The following is a 22,113-nucleotide window of genomic DNA, read 5'->3' as shown; positions in this document are numbered from 1 at the left end:
GTAGAGCGGTCCAGGTGAAAGATGGATCCGATTCCCAGATCCAGGAAGCCCACTCTTCTCCCCTAGGAGGACCCACTTGCCAATTGCAAAGAAGGTGTCAAGTGGGCTGGGCTGGATAAGGTGCACAATTCAGGGCTTGGTGTGGTGGTGGCAAGGATGGAGCCTCCAGTTCTCTGACATGCTGTGTGCTTCCCCATAACAGCAAATTATTGAAGAGGAGCCAGTGGGGTCCTATTCTATTTCTGTCCTGCACCAGGCCATAGAAACCATCACCCATATGACGTAAGTACGGGGAGGTACTTCTAGTCTCCCTACAGCTTGTCCCTGCCCCACCTATTCCTGGCACCTCCCTTGCCATACCCTGGAATTGTACCCCTTGGCCAGACACCGTGCATATTTCCTCACCAGGTTTATGGACGGCTGGGTGCTGATCGTTTCCTCTCCCCTTCTTTCTCTTTCCTCTTCAGTGCCTTGAGACCACCTATGCATTCCCTGCTTCGGAGTGAGCTGGTCCAAAAAAGCACCACAAAAGTCTTCTCATTGCCATCTGTGAAGGTTACCAAGCTGAAAGCAGGGAACTCCATATGACCAACCCAGAGCCAGGTGACTGCACCTTTCTGCTTCTAGGGATATGAATGGAGGAAAATGGGGTTGCCAGGTTAAAGGATTTGAGGGCAAAGAGCCTGAGCCGTGCAAGCTACAAATAATGCTGCCAGAAACGCTTGATCAGGCTTCCTCAACCTTGGCCCTCCATGTTTTTTGCCTACAACTCCCATGATCCCTAGCTAGCAGGACCAGTGGTCAGGGATGATGGGAACTGTAGTCTCAAAACATCTGGAGGGCCAAGGTTTTCGCACCATAAGACACACTTTTTTCCTCCTAAAGAGTAAGGGGAAATATATGTGTGTTTTATGGAGTGAATGCCTACGGCCGGCGGCAGAATCCCTCCACAGCCGCTGCAGTTGTGAGCGGAGGATCCATGGCTCTCCTTCGCCAGCAGGCGCTTTTAAAAGCGGTGTGTAGCCAGCAACAGCTGCAGCAGCCTCAGCTAGCAAAGGTCTGAGTTCCCTAAACTGAGCAATGAGGCTGCAGAGGGATGGCAGGGCACAGGAGGGGTTGAATGGGAAGGATAAAATTTAAGCAACCAACAGCAAAACAACAGCAACCTTGAGCTCTGAGCCACCAGCGCAGTGAAAGCTAGGAGGTGAAATAGGAAGTCTTCTGGGGAAGGGAGGATCCCCCAGCGTCTCAGCTGATCTGCTGGCTCCTTGAGCGCACACGCTAAACAAACATACAGCTCCTGTCCCTCTCACTCTGCTATACCGCTAGTTTATTCAATAGTTTAGTACAACATTTGATTCAGAATATTTCTCATACGACTCCAGGAGGTGTGCAACCACTTCCCCAGTGGTCATCATCCAGGCACTGAGCAGACCTCCTGAGCTCTGTCAAGGTCCTTGCACCACATGCCTTCAGACTGTGCCCTAGGGCAGCGTCTCTGGCTTCATCCACCAAAGGGTTGCAGACTGGGGTGTATCCCTGATGCCACACTTAGGACCAAACTGGGTATTACAGTGGTACCTTGGCTCTCAAACTTAATCCGTTCCAGTAGTCCATTGTAAAACCAAAGCGTTTATAAAATCCCTTCTCTTTTTAGGACCAGGATGTGAAAAACAGTCTTATGAAGGCAGCAATTTTAACAACCAGGGCGCTAAAAAATATAAATGGGGGAAATGTCACCCTCCCCCCAAAAGACGACCTGGCTCGGTGCCTAATGGTGAGTAAAAAAAAAAAAAAGAGGGAGATCTCCTGGGGTGTTTTTTCAGAGCGTTTTATATATATATATATTAATTCCTGGGTGGTCATGTTCTGCTCTACAGTAGCTCAAGTTTCCAAACCCTCTTTAAAGGCAGCCCTACATTGTGGTAACCTCAGCAGGGTGTCACCGGTGCCTGAGTAAAAGAGGCTAGGTTCTCCCAGGAGGAGAGGGCTATCGATGGCTCCTAGCCATGATTGCTATGTTCTACCTCCACAGTGGAAGGAAGGAAGGAAGGCAGGCTTCTGAATATCAGTTGCTGGAAGCCACAGAAGGCTCTTGCTCTTATGCTCTGCTCCCTGACTTCTCACAGACATCTGGTTGGCCACTGTGAGAACAGGATACTAGACTAGATGGGCCCTTGGCCTGGTCCCAAAGGCTGGTCTTAGGTTCTTATGAGGTAGAGCTCTGTCCAGGAGAAAAATGGATCTGATTCCCAGATGCAGGAAGCCCACTCATCTCCCATAGTTGTAAAGTGGGCTGGGCTGGATAGAGAGCAGAATTTGGGACTTGGTGTGGCGGCAGCAGCAGGGATGGAGCCTCCAGTTCTCTGACATGCTGTGTGCTTCCCCATAACAGCAAATTATTGAAGAGGAGCCCCAGGGATCCGTCTCTATTTCTGTCCTGCACCAGGCCATGGACACAATCACGCATATGACGTAAGTACGGGGAGGTACTTCTAGTCTCCCTACAGCTTGTCCCTGCCCCACCTATTCCTGGCACCTCCCTTGCCATACCCTGGAATTGTACCCCTTGGCCAGACACAGTTTATGGACGGCTGGGTGCTGATCGTTCCCTCTCCCCTTCTTTCTCTTTCCTCTTCAGTGCCTTGAGACCACCTACGAATGAGTTGGTTCGGAGTGAGCTTGTGCAGAAAATCACCCAAAAAGTATTTTGTTTACCATCAAAGCCAACAACCCAGAGCCAGGTGACTGCACCTCCTGCTTCTAGGGATATGAATGGAGGAAAATGGGGTTGCCAGGTTAAAGGATTTGAGGGCAAAGAGCCTGAGCCGTGCAAGCTACAAATAATGCTGCCAGAGACGCTTGATCAGGCTTCCTCAACCTTGGCCCTCCATATGTTTTTTGCCTACAACTCCCATGATCCCTAGCTAGCAGGACCAGTGGTCAGGGATGATGGGAACTGTAGTCTCAAAACATCTGGAGGGCCAAGGTTTTTGCACCGCAAGACACACTTTTTTCCAACTAAAGAGTAAGGGGAAATGTCTGTGCGTCTTATGGAGTGAATGCCTATGGCCGGAGGCAGAATCCCTCCACTGCCGCTGCAGTTGTGAGCGGAGGATCCATGGCTCTCCTTCGCCAGCAGGCGCTTTTAAAAGCGGTGTGTAGCCAGCAACAGCTGCAGCAGCCTCAGCTAGCAAAGGTCGGTGAGTTCCCTAAACTGAGCAATGAGGCTGCAGAGGGATGGCAGGGCACAGGAGGGGTTGAATGGGAAGGATAAAATTTAAGCAACCAGCAGCAAAACAACAGCAACCTTGAGCTCTGAGCCACCAGCGCAGTGAAAGCTAGGAGGTGAAATAGGAAGTCTTCTGGGGAAGGGAGGGCACGGGATGAGGGAGAGGGGGGAATTACACAAATCCCCCAGCGTCTCAGCTGATCTGCTGGCTCCTTGGGCGCACACACTAAACAAACATACAGCTCCTGTCCCTCTCACTCTCACTCTGCTATCCTGCTAGTTTATTCAATAGTTTAGTACAACATTTGATTCAGAATATTCCCCCCCTTGGAGAATGTGTGCTTCTCCAGATGTGCTGCCATTGGCCCCAGTCAGCATGGCCAAGAGCCAGGAGTGGCTGGAGTCCAAGAACCAGGCATAGGGAACCCAAGGTGCTCCAGAACTAGAACCATAGCATCGTGAAAGGTGGCCATCCAACCTCCAAGGAAGGAGGGTGCTGTTGAGCTCACGTCTTGCTTGCGGGTTTCCCACTGGGTCACCTGGTTGGAAACCACTGTGGAAAGGGGATGCTGGACTCGAAGGCTCCAGAGCACTTGGGATTTCCACGGGGGTCTTCAGCTTTTAACTGCTTTTGCTTCTCTCCTTTCAGGACTATTACCACCACATAGTTTCTGCCTGCTTAGTTACTGCACTGTTACCCCCCGCCTGGTAAAAAGCCTCGCTCGGCAGCTTGCTCGCTCACCCGCTCAGTGCTTTGCTTCCTTCCTGCTCGGGCTGCGGGCGGAGGCGAGGGGCAGGCCAGGGAGGGGCTTCAGCGGCCCAAGAGAAGCGTCCCCTGGCTCGCCCCTCGCCTCTGCCCACAGCCCGAGGGAAGAAAAGCGCCGAGCGGGTGAGTGAGCAAGCTGCGGAGTGAGGGTTTTTACCAGGCGGTGGGGCAACGGCACCCCCCGCCCAGTAAAAAGCCTTACTCCAATGCTTGCACGTGGTTTGCTGGCGGCGGCACTCCAGCGCTATACGGACAGTGCCGGGATCCTCTACTCGCAGCTGCAGCTGCATATAGAGGAACCTCTGTTCGCAGCTGTAGCCGCGAGCAGAGGATCACGGCGCTGGAGTGGCGGCGCTGGCAACCTGCTACGTAGCGCACCTGTGCAACGTCGCTATGTAGCAACTCATGCACCGTATGTAGTGACACATGCATTGTACAGAGCAATGCTTCACATGCCCGCTACGTAGTGACGCCCCGCCCCCGGGTGCACGTCAGGTTTCCCGCTTCGGGTGCCGAGTGGCTTCCTACACCACTGATGCTCCCTGCATTCCATTGCTATGGCTGTGGTGAGGTGTAGGTTGTATTACTGTGTTTACCGTACACACAAACACACAAATGACAGATCACAGGGCGGTTCACAACATAAAAATACAAAATCAGAACACAAAATGCACAATAAAACAAGAACCCAAGAGTGAATTAATATCTAATTGTACTAATGCTTCTTTTTTCTATGTCTTTAGTTGTTCTTATTTTGTTTGTAAGCTGCCTCGAGTCCCTGTCAGGCAAAAAGGTGGGGTATTAATATTAATAATAATGATAGAGCAAATTGCAGCAAACTTTCTCCTTTACAAAACAACCCCTTTTTGCAATTTGTCCCCTCTATGGTCCCAAGCTTTATGAATTTTCAAACCTGGATTAATGGTTGTCCTTCCATCTGATGATGATTTCTCTCCCGCAGCACACAAATGGCTGGATTGCCTGCAGAAAAAACAGTGAAAGGAAAAGAGCCATGAAGACCACCAGCGCCTGCTCAGATGATGTTTCTGAGCATTTGGACTTTGATGTGAGTGACCAAGGCTTAATGCTGCAATTTCAGATTTATTTATTTATTGTGTGTTAAATTTCTATACAGCTCTTCGTCTGAGGATCACAGGGTGGTTTACAATATAAAAACACAGGAATACAATAACAGATTGTTCCGATTAGATATTGCAAATGGGTTTTTGGCAATAGGCTTTTCGTCTTCGTTTTTAACTTGTTTTAACTTGCCAGATTTTCTCTAGATTCAATGAGGGCAGGATACAGGGTGGGATACAGGCTAGCATTTTTACTGACATGTCTTATGGATGGTGTGTAGGACACTGTGGTGTAGTGGTTAGAGAGTCGGTCTAAGACCTGGGAGAGACCTGGGTTCAAATCAGCAATGACTCTCATGGGCCTGTGACTGCCTCTTGGCCTAACGTACGTCACAGGATTGTTGTGGGGATTAAATCAGGAGAACCACCTTGAGCCCTCTGGAGAAAAAGGTGAGAGGTAAATGCAATAAAATAAAGAAATAATAAATTAAAAATAAGTTGCGTGCCTTGAGGGGAGTGATTCATCAATGAATACAAGAATAATTGGTACTAATCAGCACCGATCCCACAGGAAAAACCCTTCTGGAAGCATACCCAGACAAGAAGCAGGCTGATCTGTCTAACCCTAGAGTGAAGATGAGGGTTGTGTGCGGAAATTCCTTTCCTGACCTATGTAGATCATAAGAACAGAAGAATCGCTTAGCTGGGTTTGCCAAGAAACCCATTTAGTTCAGCTTGCTATTTCCAACTTCAGGCAGAGGGACGCCTCTGGGAAAATTTCAACCAGGGTGTTCAAAGAATTCTGCATCTGTGCACGAGAATTTGTTTTTTTAGCTATCACAACATAGCAAGTTAGCATCTCTCCCCCTTTCCCTATGGTTTAACAATACTCCCATAGATGTTCTCTGTGATTGAGCTGGGACGTACTGAGGTACCCTGGAGCTCAGATGGTCAGGGCTTTGTAAATGAATAGAAGGACCTTGAAGCTGTCTCAGAAATAGATGGGCAGCCAATGCCGCTGTTTGAACAATGGTGCCCCATGTTCTCAGCCCAAGGCCCCCACCAGCAATCTGGCTACAGCCTTCTGCACGAGCTGGAGCTTCTGAAGCAGACCCAAGGGCAGCCCCACCTAGAATACATTGCAGTCATCCAGCATCAAGGATACCAAAACATAGACTACAGTGGTGGTCAGCCTATCACTGGCCAGGAATAGCCAAAGTTTGCAAGGCAGACCAAGCTGGTAAAAGGCACGCCTGGCCACAGATAATTTGGGCTTCTGGCTGCAAAGATGTATCCAGGAGTATCAGAAACTATACACCTGCTTCTTCTGAACAGGTAAAAAGAGACTTGTTCTACCCAGCATTCAAGCATGTTGCTTTTATGAATCTGCATTTCAGTCTACATTCTCCCCTAATGTATGCATTTTGTGATGGTGGTTTGGAGAACGGCATTGCCAAATTTGTGAAAGCAAGGATTTTGGAGGAAGACCTATGTCTTGGTTGGCGTATTGCTTTGGAAAGTTCAATGTGAGCTAGATGGATTTTTTCCTGCTCCCCAAAGCTGCGTGGCATGGCGTCAGGCTTCAGGAAATCCGATCCCTTGCCCATGTCTTTTATTCAATAATGACAGAGAGAGGTGTAGAATGCCGAGTAATCTCCTCCCCCTCCCCTTCTCAGTCAACAACAGCACACACACACCCTTTACGGTGGCTGCTTGGGGCCAATTGCCTCTTAGCTCACAAACAAACAGCCGTTTCTTTCTCATCCCGGTATTTTAAAAAAAACATATACATAATAAATTTTCCTTTTTCCTACTTTCCATCCCATTTTCCATGGTGTTTTTTCATTCTATTGCATTGCTGCACCCTAATTGCACTCTTTTGTATCATAGCCATAATACAATAATCTCCAATTATTTCCGTTGCTCATAGTTCAAATCCTGCTTGCAAATTGATGATATTATAATATTTCTTTAGATACCGTAGTCCTAAAACATAAAACAGTCATGGTGAAGTTCCCTTATTTTAGCTGCCAGCTTTGCTTATCCATTCTTTTTTGCTGGGAACTTCTTCGTCTTTCCATTTCTGTGTGTAGAGAATCCAAGCTGCTGTAGTTCCATACACAAATAACTTAACCATCTTCTTTTGGAACTTCTGACCCTGTAACCCCAAAAGCTTGTTTTCTTTTCTTTTTCTTTCTCTTTTTTGGGGGTGGGGCGGGGTAACATCTTTTTTATCTCGTCATATATCATTTCCCCCAAATTTCTCACTTTCTTTCAGGTCTTCCACACTTCTTTTATCTCCTTCCAGCTGCCCATGATTGTCAAAGAAATTTACTAACATCTCCCTGGAATACAAGACCCGCACACCAAAGAAGCAATGTTGAGTACGGTGTGCAACCTTGCGTCATATGGACGCAGTGATAGACATCCTTCTGGAGTGCTCACTGGAATGTGACGAGCAGGGGCCTCTAAGTGGTGAGTCATTAATCCTCATAATACGTTCCTTCTGCGCCATTCCATTTCTTTCCCATCTCCCTCACAGACTCCATGGCGGCGCCTCCTCCCTCCCTCCTCCTGGGTTCTCCCTGCCCTGCCTAGAGGAGGAAGGAAGCTGCCTGAGTGCCATTTTATTTAAGCAGCCCCTCTCCGGAGCACCTGTGGGGAGGGGAAGAGGGGAAGAGGTACCGGCAACAGGAGGCCCAGCAGGCCGCAACACAGCACCAAACCCAAGTGGGTACCCCCCCCATCCAAACAATGACTATCAGCAGTGCAGATATGAATTTTTATTTTATTTTAATCATCTACAATACTGTCTGGCCTGCCTGATGCTCTTGCATGGAATATGTCCTTTTAAAATGCATCTGTGGGTTATTTGTGGGGCCTGCCTGGTGTGCATAGGAATTCGTTCATCCCCCCCCAAAAAAATATAGTCCAGCCCCCCCCCCAAGGTCTGAGGGACAGTGGACTGGCCCCCTGCTGAAAATGTTTGCAGACCCCTGATCTAATTCTAATGTTTAATTTTTTAAAAAATGGGCTCTTTTTTCTGTATCTTTTTCTGTTATTTTGTTTGTAAGCTTGCTCGAGTCCCTGTCACTGAAAAAGGTGGCGTATAAAATGATGATGATATTGATACTGAAGACGTAGAACATACTGCAGCAAACTTTCTCCTTTACAAAACAACCCCTTTTTGCAATTTGAAGTTAAATGTCCCCTCTATGGTCCCAGCATGATTGATCCAACTAGTGGCCCAAGCTTTGTGAATTTGCAAACCTGGACTGATGGTTCTTCTTCCATATGATTATTATTATTTCTCTCCTGTAGCCATGGCTGGATTGAGTTGGGAAAGAGCTGTGAGAAGTACCAGCTTCCTGTTGAAGCACGTCTCTCAACGTTGAATTTAGATGTGAGTGAGCAGGTGTCAAGCTGACTTCTGGACCAAGGCTTAACCAGATCAGGAAGCTAGTGACATGGAAAGGCTTCAAGTATTAACTTAAATATATTCAATATATATATGTTTGTTTGTGGTTGTTGTTGTAGTTGTTTTTTATTATTGTTATTGAAAATTTAATAAAATTATTATATATATCTATATCTATATAAATTTAGAACCTTTTTCAACACAGACACATTATAGACACACATCTAAGCATGAATATTTCTTAGATCCCAGCCCTTGTCTCGGCATTTGTGTCTGCTTTGTGCAAGGGTTGAAAACAACCACCCATTTTTCTGGTGACATAACAACTCAACCCTCTAAAAACTAGTATAGCGTGATCCTACAGCACAGGGCCTCAGTGCCATAGCTGTACTCCTGCCAGGACAAGAGATCAACAAGGATGCAGCAGCTGTTCCCCTTCCTCCTGCTGCATCCCTTTTGTACACAAAGGGGAGACTTGACCTTCAAGAAGGGTACTTCTTCAGCCAGCCTTACAAATGTCAAAAAGGAACTAGCCTGCAATATTTGTTTTGCCCCCTCCTCCAAAGTCAGCATTGAAACGCAGCAAAAAAAGTGCTTTCTTCCATGACGGGTGGTGGAGGAGACACTCTGATAGTCCACTGTGTTTCTGTGCTGACTACGGATGAGGTAAGACAGCTAGCCTTTACAGCTAGCAAAGAAATCAAGTGAGCTGGCTGCTCAGTCACCTGCATGAAATTCCTGGTTGCCTGGGGCTACTAGGCAAGTCATCAAATACTAGGCTGTCTTCAGTGATTTTAGAACTGATCCCTTTCACCTTTTGAGTCTTCAAACACATGGATGTCTCCATCCCCTTAGGTAGTACTTTAAACTGGTGAAGGCTACCAATACTTTTTTCCCCCTCTGAAAAGCTTGCCATTTCTTGCCCACAGAGGCCTGTGGCACAGATCACAAAAAATGAACAAATGGTTTGTTCCTGTTCTGTGTGATGCCTCATGAAGAGAGTTGTGGCTTGACATTACCAAGAAAACATGCCCTTCTGGGTTCAGCTGCTCTTTTCAAAGAAGTCTTCAAAAGCTAATAAAATTATTAATTTAAGCCTTTGAAATAGACAGCAACGATCAATGTGTACCAAGTGATGTTTCTCACAACCCCAGAAATGTTTGTTTTCTATTAGGCAATAAATACAAGAAAGAAAGAGAACTGGGATTGACCCCTATGGCACCTCCAGCCCCTAGCCTAGGTGCCTGGCTTATACTTTCTTCCCAAGTTGTTTTAGCTCTTCCATTTTGAGCATGAGCCCTTTAGAGAGACATGTTTCAGATGAAATAGCTGCTGCTCACCCTCAACCTTTGGGCAAGATAGGGTGGGAAACAAAACAATAAAAATAAATTGAGATATCAGTTCTTTCCTGAAATAGTGCTGTACTTTTCGTTTGCACCACCCAATCAAATGTACATCTTGATTTCTGACTCAGATACACCAGCCCTTAGGCACTGGGACAGGAACTGGTCTTCCTTGCTCCATTTTAACCTAGCCACAGTTACAAATGGTAAAGAATTTTTTTAGAAACCTGGACAAGGAGGATTTTTCAAGGCCTACACAATTACGTCTGCCACAGATTGCAGCCCCAAAAGAGTTCTGGTCTCATTTGCCCTTCTCTGTACTGACCTGCTGCCCAGGCACTTGTCCTGCACTTTTCCAGGCATCCATTGGGGCAGGAGCAACAGCTGCAGGCACCTTTGCCTTCATGTCCCCTTTCAGACATTTCAGCAGGTGTCTTGCTCTGGAAATTCCTAGAGATTGAACAGACAAGATCAGGAAAAAGTCCAAGTTCTTCTTACAAAGCACCCCCCCCCAAAAAAGAGGAAATGAAAGCAGCACCAAAAAAGAAAAGAAAAAGCTTAAGCAGCCCAGGAAAAAACTCTTAATGAAGAAAAACAAACCAGCCCAGACTTGAGAAGGCCCAAGGATAACCCTGCCCACCACCAAGAACCCTGCACCTTGGACTTACTCTTTCCCATCTGGAGACAGGGGCCAAATGCTTGGTTTGAAGAGTCCTGCAGGGTTACACCATAGACCAGGCATGTCCAACAGGTAGATCACTGGACGTCTGTGGTAGATCACCAGTAGATCAGTGGCTCCCCCCAAAGAAGCTAAAAAACTTTGGCTCCCCTAAAAAAAATCTCACCATCTTTGCCCTGCACCCCTAAAATGACCTGAACCACCAAAAACAGGGCTTTTCTCCCTAAAAAAGCTCAGCATCGCTTTCCTCTTCCCTAGAGAAGCTCAACAACTTTTACGTGAACCCCCCAAAACAGGGCTTTCCTTCCTAAAAAAAAGCTCAACAACTTTGACCTGAATCCCCCAAAAGGGGGTAGATCACTGCCAGTTTTTAACTCTGTGAGTAGATCACAGTCTCTTAGAAGTTGGCCACCCCTGCCATAGACCAAAGATTAATAGTCTTTTTCTAGACCCCAGTTATCACATCAGCTGCCTGACTCTTCTCAACCCTTGAGAAGAATTCGTGATATTATAATATTTCTTCAAATGGTCCTAAAACATAAAACAGTCATGGTGAAGTTCTCTTGTTTTAGCTGCCAGCTTTGCCAATCTATTCTTTGCTTTTCCATTCTTTTCTGCTGGGAACTTCTTCATCTTTCCATTTCCTAGCTGCTGTAGTTACATACACAAAGAACTTAACCATCTTCTTTGGAACTTTTGGCCCTATAACTCCAAAAGCTTCAGTTTTGTTTTGTTTGTTTTTCTTTGGGGAGGGGGATATAATCATTTGGAACATCTTTTTTTCCTCGTCATATATCATTCCCCCCAAATCCCTCGCTTTCTTTCAGGTCCACCACACTTTCTCATCCTGGTCTTCTTTTATTTTCTTCCAGCTACCCATTATTTTCAGGGAGATTTACAACCGTCTCCCTAAAATCAGAGACTCCCGGGCAAAAGGGGAGACCCTGACGGCGCTGGTCCACCTCGCCATAAAGCGTCTGGATGCAGTGGCAGACTGCCTGTTAGCTACCTCCATCGAGGCCAACGGGTAAGGGCGTCTAAGAGAAGAGTGTGTTACGGAGGGATAGGTCCATTTTGCCTGCAAATCTCAGGATGTCTCAGATGCCCTGCATAACCTGCGATCCACCAAGCCAGGCCACGGCCCATCAGCCATGGGTGGAGGTTTCCCAACTCTGTGGCATCTCCCAGGTTTTTGAAGTAGAGTTGCCAGGTTTTCCTTCCACACACACACACACACACACACATCCCTTCTGGACAGTTGGGAGGGAGAGGGGACAAATTCAGTTTGGGTCACTTTTAAGTGACAGCTTACATCATTTGCAATTTCCAAAATAAAAACAGTCCTATTTCAAAATTTGGACTATTCTGATTTTTTCAGTGCAGTTCTCCAGTCACGCAATTCACACACCCACACACAATTCCAGCTCGATACAGAATTGTGACCATTTGGTGTCAGGGTCTCTCAGTCTTTCCTGTTGTGAGTGGGGCGCCTGCCTAATTCTGGTGCCAAGGGTCAAAAGGACGCGAGGAGGAGAGTGTCGAATAGGCTCTGGGTCTGTTTTGCAGGATTATGAGCTCTGGGCAACGAACGATATCTTGAAACAACTGCCAACTGCCACTCCCAACGTCCCACCGCTTTGCCACGCCCCCCACACCCGGCGCTCACCTCCCATTGGTCGACAGGAACCAGGCTTTGCCCAGATACCGAGTCGGAAGAGCCGGCCAATGGGGAGGCATCGGAGCGGGGGGGGGGAGAAAGGAAAGAGGGGTTGGAGCCGGCTCTCCCATTGCCTTCTGGGAGTCGTAGTTCCAGCCCTCTATTCTCCTCCCCCCCATACAGAACGGTCCCCGAACGGAACTGAATGACAGAGAGGAATGCGTTTCCCACCTTGGTGCGGCTTCTGAGTTACGGGTGGCGAGAAGGCTCAAGAGACGCGCTCCTGGTGCTGCCCCCCCCCGGTTTAGCGTACAGGTGTGCAGGTACAGGTGGGCAGGGGCTGATGCCGGGGGGAGGAGGAAGACGAGGGAGGAGAAGGCCCTGCGCAGCGTGAGCAGCTCCAGCCACACCAAGCCCTACCTGGAGAAGCTCACCTGGCATCCCTGGTTGGCATGGAAACTGCCAAGGGATGGAACCAACCACGAAGAGCCTTTCTTCCCTCCCTTGTTCATTACATGGCGCTTCCTCCCTCCTCACAACAGCCCTGTGAGGTAGGCCAGGCTGAAAGGCAGGGAATGCCGGTCCACCACCCTGATCTCTTCCTTTTTTATTCTCACAACAGCCCTGGAGGTAGGCCAGTTTGAGAAGCACGGAAAATGCTCCAAGGCTACTTACTGTATTTTATTGCATTTATATCCCACCTTTTTCTCCCGGGAGCCCAGGGTGGCATTGATGGTTCTCTCCCTCCTCGTTTAATCTGCACAACAACACTGAGGTAGGTTACTCTGACAGGCACTGATTGACCCCCCCCCCAACATCACCCAGTGAACTTAATGGCCGAGTGGGGATTTGAACCCTGGTCTCCCAGGTCAAAGTCCAACACTCGAGCCACTGCACCATACTGCCTCTCCTTTGACTTTGCTATGGCAGAAAATCCTGTCTGGAGCCTCTCATGTTCTGGACCTGACCTTCAGCACACTTGCCCCCCAAAATTAGGGCAATTAGTTACCTTTGGTTGGAGGAAAAATCTTTGCTTCTTTCCATTTCTTTTTTTTAAAGGCATGCCTTCTCCAAAGTGTACATGCCTCTTATAATACTGTGATGTTCTGTTTTGCCCCGGATATTTCTGATCTAACATCCAGGTTTTTAAGGCAGAATTTCCCATTTCCCAGTGATGCAATATGCAATCTCCCTCCATTCCCCGTCCTGCCTGTTTCCGCTATGATCTCAGGAGAACCGAATTTATTCTGTTTATAATTTGCCGGCTTGTTAAATGCCTCCCGTGGCAGCGGTGCGGAGGAGGAAGGCCCCGCTGGAAAATTGGTCCTTCGCATAAAGGGGATCTGTATTTTTGTATTAAGGCTGGAACTAAATGATTTTAGGCGTGAACCCCAGGAGAGAGCAGCGCAGTTCTGCTTGGAGCCCAGGGGGATGAACTTAATTACCTAACAGGATTTCCCCCATCTTTTACCTTTGATGCTTCTAAAGATGGAGCCCCCTATCTGTCCTCTTCTATATTCTACGCAGAAACTTAAGATCTGCCTGCTTGGTAGCTTCCAAACACCGTGTGCTGTGCAGCGCCTTTCTTCCTCTAATTCCATCCTTCCCCAATCTGGTGACCTGTAGGAGTTTTGCAGCTGATGGAAGCTGTAATGCAGTGGTGTCATGGACTGGCTGGATGCAGAGAAGCTGGGGAACCCCCAAGAGAACCCCCAGGGGAAGAAGGCTCTTAGAATCATAGAAACAAAGAAAAGCCCCTAACGACTAGGACCCCAATTATCTCAGGGACAGCCTGATTCCTTATGCTTCACCTTAGTCACTGAGAACCTCTGGTGGTTCCCAGCACCCCTGAGTTTCATCTAGTCTTCATTAGGGATGTACCCTTTAGTGTGACAGGCCAAGCCCTGTGGAACTCCCTGCTACTAGAGGTTTGTCAAGGACCAGACCTCCTTTCCTTCAGAAATCTTTTGAAAACTTTGTTTAAACAGACAACATGATTTTAACCAATCAGTATTGATTGATATTCATTGATGTTTTATGGATCTTTTTCTTGATTCTCCTGTCTTTATTTTCCCACTGGCTATATTTCTACAAAGGGAAGATTATAAAATTTGTAAGTAAGTATAAATAAATCAACATGTGGTCTTACAGCCCTCTGCAGTGCAAAAATCTTTTTTCCCAACGTGGGGCTCGAGCTCACAACCCTGTGAGACTGATGCTGCGGACTGTGCTATCCATTTGTTTGCAAGCTGTATTGCTTAGATCTTGCATGTGAGGATCTTGGTGGTCTCCCACCCTTGTTAGCTTCCTTTGCTTCCTAGTGCTAGATTTCCTAGCTGGCAGATGAAGCTTGTGCTTAGGGCACCAGCAAAGCAGGGTCGTTCCAAAATGAGTCTTTGTTTGTTTTTTACGTATCAAATGTCTAATTCTTAACAAACACTGAAGCAGTCTATTACAGGGAAACTCAGAGCTTTGTTAGACTTCCTTAATATTTCACACTCTGGCCTCATTTTTCTCTCCTCTTTGTAGTACTTATCCCCACCTAAACCCAGGGGTGACCTAGCAATGTAGATTCAAATAATGCAAGAAAATAAAATCCTGTCATATGCAGCAATAAATCTATGGGGTTTGTAGTTTTAAAATTTCATGCTTCTGTTTTGCATGACATATTGGGACACTACGGTATTTTCAGCGCTTAGGGGCTCTTAATGCAGTCCCAGGCCAGATTTGAATGTGTCTGCAGGGGTCCCTAACTGCTGTCATGCCGAGCAGCCCTGAAGGGACCTCTCTGTGTGGTTCTCAAATTCTGCAACAACTTAAGAAGAACTGAAAACCAAGTCTGGAGCTCACCTTCTAGTTATGCTTCCCAAACAGTAAGGCATTGTGGCTCTGATCTGTGTATAACGTGTGCTGGCTCATAGTAAAAACAGATTTCCAAAAATGCTTTCGGTGTTCAGGTGAAAGTTTATTTGCATTTGCTGTTTTTTGCTTTTTTGTGTATTTTTTTAAGAGCAATCAAAAGGAGAGAAAAGCTGTTTAAGGAGTTTCCGATGCAGATATTTAGCAGTCGTATCTTGCTTGGCAACCCAATGGCAGCCCAGGCCTCTCTCCTGGCGCAGCTCAGTCGCTTTCATACGGCACTATCCATTAGGTCAAGAAGAAGAGCATCTACCATTATCTGTACGGAGGAACATGCAGCAGTAGCAGAAGGCGGCACCGTTGGGAAGGGGTCAGCTGCTGACTCGTCAAACTCTCTTGAAGACAGCAAGTACCGGTATTCAAAGGTTTAGAAACCAAAGTACAATACAAAAACGAAGATATAAAATTGCAAAGGAAAAACAAGTCTGAACTGCCCCAGTGGTTGAAATAGTGGCAAGTACAGAAAAGAAAGAAAGAAAAGTGGAGTCATTTGTGTCATAACGCATAAAGAGAAGAGTCTTAAGTTGCCAGAGAAAGATTATTTACACCAGAACCTCAAAGGCAGACTTCACAATATCAGTCAAAGGCCAAACACGGGGGCTTTATTTACAGAGGGCAACATTAAATAGCACTTTGAAGCAACGATTGTCAGACACAGACACTGAAGTTTTTGCCGCCCGACTGATAACACAGAGCGTTATTGTGACCTCTGCTTCTGGCTGATCTGGGCCAGGCCTGGCCCCAATCCCTTTTTGGTGGGGAGAGAGGCAGCTTGGAGATCTGCAGTGTGTGGAGGGGAGTGGGGGATTGCACTGAATCTGGGGCTGGGCTTGGTGGACCCCTCTAGGCCACCCTCCCTCGACAAGGACATGGGCCAGCTGTGATCAGTGTGTGGCAGCGGGCAAAATCCCAAGGAGTTACTGTGGAGTCCCAGGGTGGGAATTGTGGCTTTCCCGATGGGGAGGTGCCTATTACTGCCTTTGCTCCTTTCCCTGGCTCTTCCAGACACCGGTGCTGTATCCACACACTCAGTCTCACTACGGGTAACACTCCTGAGATGGCCGGGTGACCCAATTCTTCTATGTATATTTTGCAGTCACACTTTTCAGCTGTGAAATGTGGCATTGGCCCCAGAACAGAAGCATCCTAGGAATCCTGAGTGTGGTGGGCAGATGAGAGTAGCATACATACACCATCCCTAAAGTGGAAGCACTGGCTGCTGACGGGGGACAAGTCAGGGCTGGTTTCTGACCTAATAGTAGTAACCTGTGAGCGGTCACCTCAGAGACTCCCTCCTCCCAGGGCAAGTCTTGCAGATCAACAGAGTTGCCCTCACCTTCTTGACTCTCCCACCTCTGCTGGTTGAAATCTGGAGGGGAATGAAGGCCTGGGAGGAGCAGCTGCTCTCTGGGAACAGCCTGCAAGTTGACCCCCACGTAGAATCATAAAGGTTGGAAGGTCCCGTAAAGGTCCTCTAGTCCAGCCCCTGCAATCAGTAACCATGGCTAGGCTGAAAGAAGGCAATGAATAGGCTCTCCTAGTAACTTTGGTGGGGTGGAAGGAGCCAAAATTATGTTCTTTCAAGGGCAAGGCCGTGCCACCTTGGGCTGCCTAGTTGCACCCCTCATAATATATCCATTGACTCTCAAATCTTCCATTGTAAACCCGGGGTGGGGGGGGGGAGATGCAACCCTTCACAAAACTGCTACTTTTACACCCTAGGGGGGGGGGAAACCACTTTTCCTCCTTGGGGAGTGAATGCCCACAGATCAGCTCCATAAGGATGGTGATGGTGACAGGCTTGCTTCATAATAATTCAGCATTTGCTTATGCCTTGCTGCTTACGTGGAATAAGTACTCTTGTGAACAGATGCACAATTATAAATGAATAATTACTAAGTGAGTATTTTGTAATTACAGAGTGAGAGTGGGATTCTGTTCTCCGCTAACTTCTCTTCTAAATATTATTTAAAAAATAAGAATTGGGACTTAATAATCTTTGATTACTCAGAGCTTGTTATTCTCAAACAGGGGCACATTTCATCAGGAATGTACTCAGGACAAACCCCGAATGCACCCAGGACATTCACTTCACAAGAATAAAGGTAATGGTGTAGGATGGGTGGGCTGGGCCTGCTTCCAAACTGGGCTTTCAGGTGGTTCTTGCTTTCCAGATACAATAGCCTCCAGTTCACAAAATCATAGATGTGTAGAGTTGGAAGGGGTCAAGAAGGTCCTCTAGTCCAACCCCTGCAAAGCAGGAATCTTTTGCCCAGTGCGGGGCCTGAACCCACAGCCCTGAGGTTAAGAGTCTCATGCTCTACCAGCTGAACTATCCCAGTTGGCTGTGAGTGGCTCTCATTCCACCTTCTCCAACTGTGTGCCCTCCAGATATTTTAGACCACAACTCCCATTAGCTCCAGCCAGCACACTTGTTCTGACTGGGAACTGTAGTCCAAAACATTTGGAGCATTCCCAGCTGGGGAAAGCTGAATAACTCGTGAGACCTGGCCAGTGTAATGAGCCACCCTTTCTGGCCTCACTCTGTATCCTCTGCAAGGCTTCAGCATTTATTTTCTAACCTTCCTGTGGTCTCCTTGAAGGCCGGCCTCTGCTCAGCCCCTCTGTTTAACTAGCCTACCTCCATGTACTCAACAGCAGGGAAATAAATCTCCACCCTTTTCTCCCTATAGCCCCTGTAAAGACTTGGAGAAGAGGGTAACAAAAGAGAAAGTTCCTCTGGCAGCATCCGCAGAATGCCATGACTTCCACACTTAGCAATGGTTCCCCATGTGCTTTGCAAGCCTTGCTTTTCTTTCCTCTACCCATGCCTCTGTATACAGAAGGCAGTGTGTCACGCATCTGACAAAGTGGGCTCTGGCCCAATGAAAGCTGTTGGCGCAGCAAATGGAGCTGTCCTTAGAGAGCAACAGGATTCTTTGTGTCTTTGGCTAACAGAGTTGTTTTGGCCTTTGCAATCAAAAGAGACGTTTCCTTCCAGGGTAGCTGGCATGACTCCCAACTGAATCTCTCCGAGAAAACGTGAGCCCCCAAGCATCTTTCCTTAGCATCAATGAGCCCCTGAGCCCCTCTCAGCAATGATACGCTGCCCACATCTCCACTGACAACATCCTGCAAACACAGTGTCACCACCACCCCTTCCTCACTACAACATATAAGTGTAGAGCTTATATGGTGGTTCACTTCTGCTCCTAAATATTATTTTCCTGACCAGATCTGCTCTGTTTCACAGCAACTGCCCTTCCTGGAGAGAATTTGGACCTTGGTTCGCATTGTGTGGCCTCAGTCCGCCAGATTCTGACTACACACCTAGAATCAGGGCTCCCCCCACCCCAGCAACTCAGTTCTGGCACCTCTCAGGTGGGCACCATTACCTCCAACACCTCCTTTTCTAGAAAAATAGCACTGCCTAGAATCATAGAAATATAGACTTGGAAGGAACCCAATAGGTCATCCATCCCAACCCCCTGGGTGAAATCAAGCAGTCATTCTTCAGACTCACTGCCTGAGCTGGCGACTTCGTCTTTGGAGGTGCCATTTCAGTGCTGGGAAAAGGAAGATTCTCAGTGAGGTTTAAAGGTCTGCTTTTGGGGCACTGTCTGGTGGAAAGCTGGGATACAAATATAGCAATGAATAAATTCAAGATTACATTGACTGATATATATGAGAGCATTGGTTGTGGCTTATATAGGAAGCTGCCCTATACAGATTCCATATAGCTCAATATTGTCTACACTGACTGGCAGCAGCTCTCTAGGGTTTCAGGCAGAACTTTCTCCCAGTCCTGAAGATGCCAGGGATTGAACCTGGGATCTTCTGCTTGCAAGGCAGATGTTTTGCCACTAAGCTATGGCTCCTCCCCACACTTTGCATTTGTTTGCATTGAATGGCTATTGCAAACTTATCAGCTCCGGCCAATCAGGTAATTCCACCACCTTCAGTTTTCATGATTTTGACATGCACACCTGGCAAATGAAACCGAGGCTGCAGCAGGCAGGACCAGTGAGTTGCCCAGAAATGGGAGGGCTTCTCAGGAATGTGGCCTTAAAACTGAGGTGTGTGCAGAAGGAGGAGACATGGCCCCAACCCTTCCCAAAGGGATCTCCTGCATAGACTGCCCATTAAACCTACCATTTAAGCAACGTTTGTGTATAATGAACATTGTTTGATGTTATCAGCTGGTCTGTGGAAGCACCAGAACCAGAGACGCCTTTTGTTGTAGTAGTTTCCAAACAGCAGGACATCTCCAGTCACTTATTCTTTATAAAAATGACCGTGAGTTCTAAAATATTCATTCCCTTTCATCTATTGAGGAAAAAGGGAGAATTTGGTCCTTATTACAAGAGAAATGAGTTTCTCTATGCAAAGCACCAGTATAATTTTTGAGGTACAAGAAGAGTGAAATCTCTCCTTCAGTGAGTTTAAAAGAAGATATGGGGTTGGCTATTTTACTCTCAAAATGTACTAGTATGCACCAGTGGAGCCCCTGTGTGTGGACACACACTCCCCACTTTCTAACAAATGGGATAACAGAAGCACCTTCTCTGGCTCAGATAGGAGATGGTTCCTTTTTGAAGGTGCTACTTTCTGGGTATTGTGATATAGAGACCTGAACTACTCCATGTGAGCAGCTCTTGCCCATTTCAGTGTGTCTTGTGCAGGAGAACATGCACAGAGAATGTGCCCAAGCAGATTTGCACTACCCTTGTGATTCTTTGCATAGGCATGTCCACCAGAGCAAAATACCATTGCTTAAGTCTCCCTAACTGTCCAGTGGCAGAGGTAATGCATAGGGGACTCTTGTCAATTTCAGTTTCTCTCCGTTATTCCAATCTTAATTCCAGTTCTTCACATTTCCATATCAGTTTGCAATGTATTTTTTTAAGTCCTGCTGGAAATTCATTAGCATTTTAGTGTGAATTTCTTCTAACACGCACATTTCTGTATGACATTTTGCCTAATAACAAATTTTAGCAAAGCATGTTTTCTTCAAACACAACACATATTTGTATGTTATTTTTACTAGTCTATGCATAAGTATGCACGACTTTACCTCTGTAGATGCATTACTGCACACACCACTTTCTCAGAAAACTGTAATGCAAAATTTGGGTAGTTGCTTTTCAATTTGTATATTGTTTTGGGAAGTGTGAATTGGTAGTGGTGCCTTTCAATGCAAACTGAATCCTATTTCTTCCCACATCTCTAGTGCTAGAACACACAAATTTGTTCTGGAGCGGGAAATAGCAAGGGTTGAAGTGTTAAAGTCTCCTGCACCACCCCCAGGAATCCTGATCTGCATTGTTCCCCCCACCCACCCACAGCACCCCCAACACCCACAGAAAAAAACCCACCCACCAAATAACCCCACCATTCACACTTTTGCTAATTGTGCAATGGTGTGGTGCTTAGTTTGGCCCCAGTGCTAGTGAAGGATCACGCTTGTGTGTAACCTAATCCTAACTGTTCTTTTTTTAACTTTAGAAAAACCTACTTCTGGTGGGGCAATAGGAGAAGTGGCTTCACAAATCCACCTAACATTTTCACTTTTCTTAAATCACGCCCCCCCTCAATTGTCTCTTTCTTCTTGCTGAGTCTCAAAATGCAGAGCAAAGAACAAAGTTTAACTACCAGAGTGGAGGCTCGGATTGGAACAGGGAACTAACTGACTGGCAGGGAAAGTGTTAAGCACTGCCCTGCCCACCCCCCAAACACCCATTTTCTCAGTCCTGATCACTCCACCAGAAGCAGCAGCTTCATTTTCAGATTAGGCGAAGCCGCCACGATGTGCCTGTAATGCTTAGCATGGCTTGAAGACTTTAAGGGTAGGAGCATCCAAATGTGGTGGACCACAACTCCCATCAGCCCCAACCAGCATGGCCAATGGGCAGGAATGATGGAAACTGTAGGCAGACTACACTTGGCTGTTCCCAACCCTGCCTGGGAGGAGGAACAAAGATTTCAGCGTCCCTTTATGAGAAGGTTTTGTGTGACTTCCACAGACCCCCAGCCACTGCCCCCCGCCCCGCCCCTGGATCCAGCCAAACAAAGGAAAACACTAACAGCTCTAATTAACTTCCGTTGAAAATCTGTATCTGTGTCCCAGCCAAGCAACGCGAGGGATGCTCAGATCACTTCTAAATGTTAATGCAGTAGAGAGAGCAGAGGCAGGCCATTTCTGTGCGGAACCTGCACCCGGATCAAAGTGGCTCTCCAAAGCAATTTACAGCTGCAGCAAATTTTACAATCACTTGTGAAAACACCTCAAAGCGTGATAAAATCCCTTAATAGTGCAGTAAGTGAGAAAATAATATTTCTGTAAGCTTTCCGTCGTATTATCCGTTGTGATTACACAAGTGACATTATCGGCAGTGTTTGTGGCTGTCTTGATAGTCCAGACAACCAAACTAGCACTTACGTGGCTGAAATGGAGTTATAGTAATATCTATTTCCCTTAATGTAGTGCAGGTGGAACTTGGGGAAATCTTATTTATTTCCCACTAGGGCGTCAGCATTCTACCAGCAGCTGGAGCAGAGAGGCCTCTCTAGATTTGATGTTGCTGCTGGGTGCCCACAGCTGACCATCTAAGTACAAGAAGCTCCCTTAGAACAAGCCAGGTCATTGATCCACCTCGCCAAGCTTCAGCGACTCCAACTGGCAACAGATCTCAGAGGCTTCATCAGGTGAGAGACCTCCTTTGGTCCTGTGACCTGGTGTCCTTTTCTCACCCGAGACACCTCAAATTGACCCCAGGATCACGTGCATGCAAAGCACATGCTCTACCCCCAAGGAGACATGTGCGTGTGTGGGGATATTGCAGCCCATAAATCGAAGCGGGTTTCAATGCAGGACCAGTAGACAGTCCTCAAAACAAGGGAAACGATTCCATTTGTTAGCCTGGATTGTGAACCGGGGACCAGCCCCCTGCTCATTTTGAAGCCTGGGGCAGAAAATCCACAGGGTATCCCCAGTACATCGAGAAGTTCTCCTGCACAAGC

This window comes from Lacerta agilis, chromosome 8, assembly GCF_009819535.1.
Source record: "Lacerta agilis isolate rLacAgi1 chromosome 8, rLacAgi1.pri, whole genome shotgun sequence".
Classification (NCBI taxonomy): Eukaryota; Metazoa; Chordata; class Lepidosauria; order Squamata; family Lacertidae; genus Lacerta; species Lacerta agilis.
Note: the sequence above shows the minus strand (reverse complement) of the source record.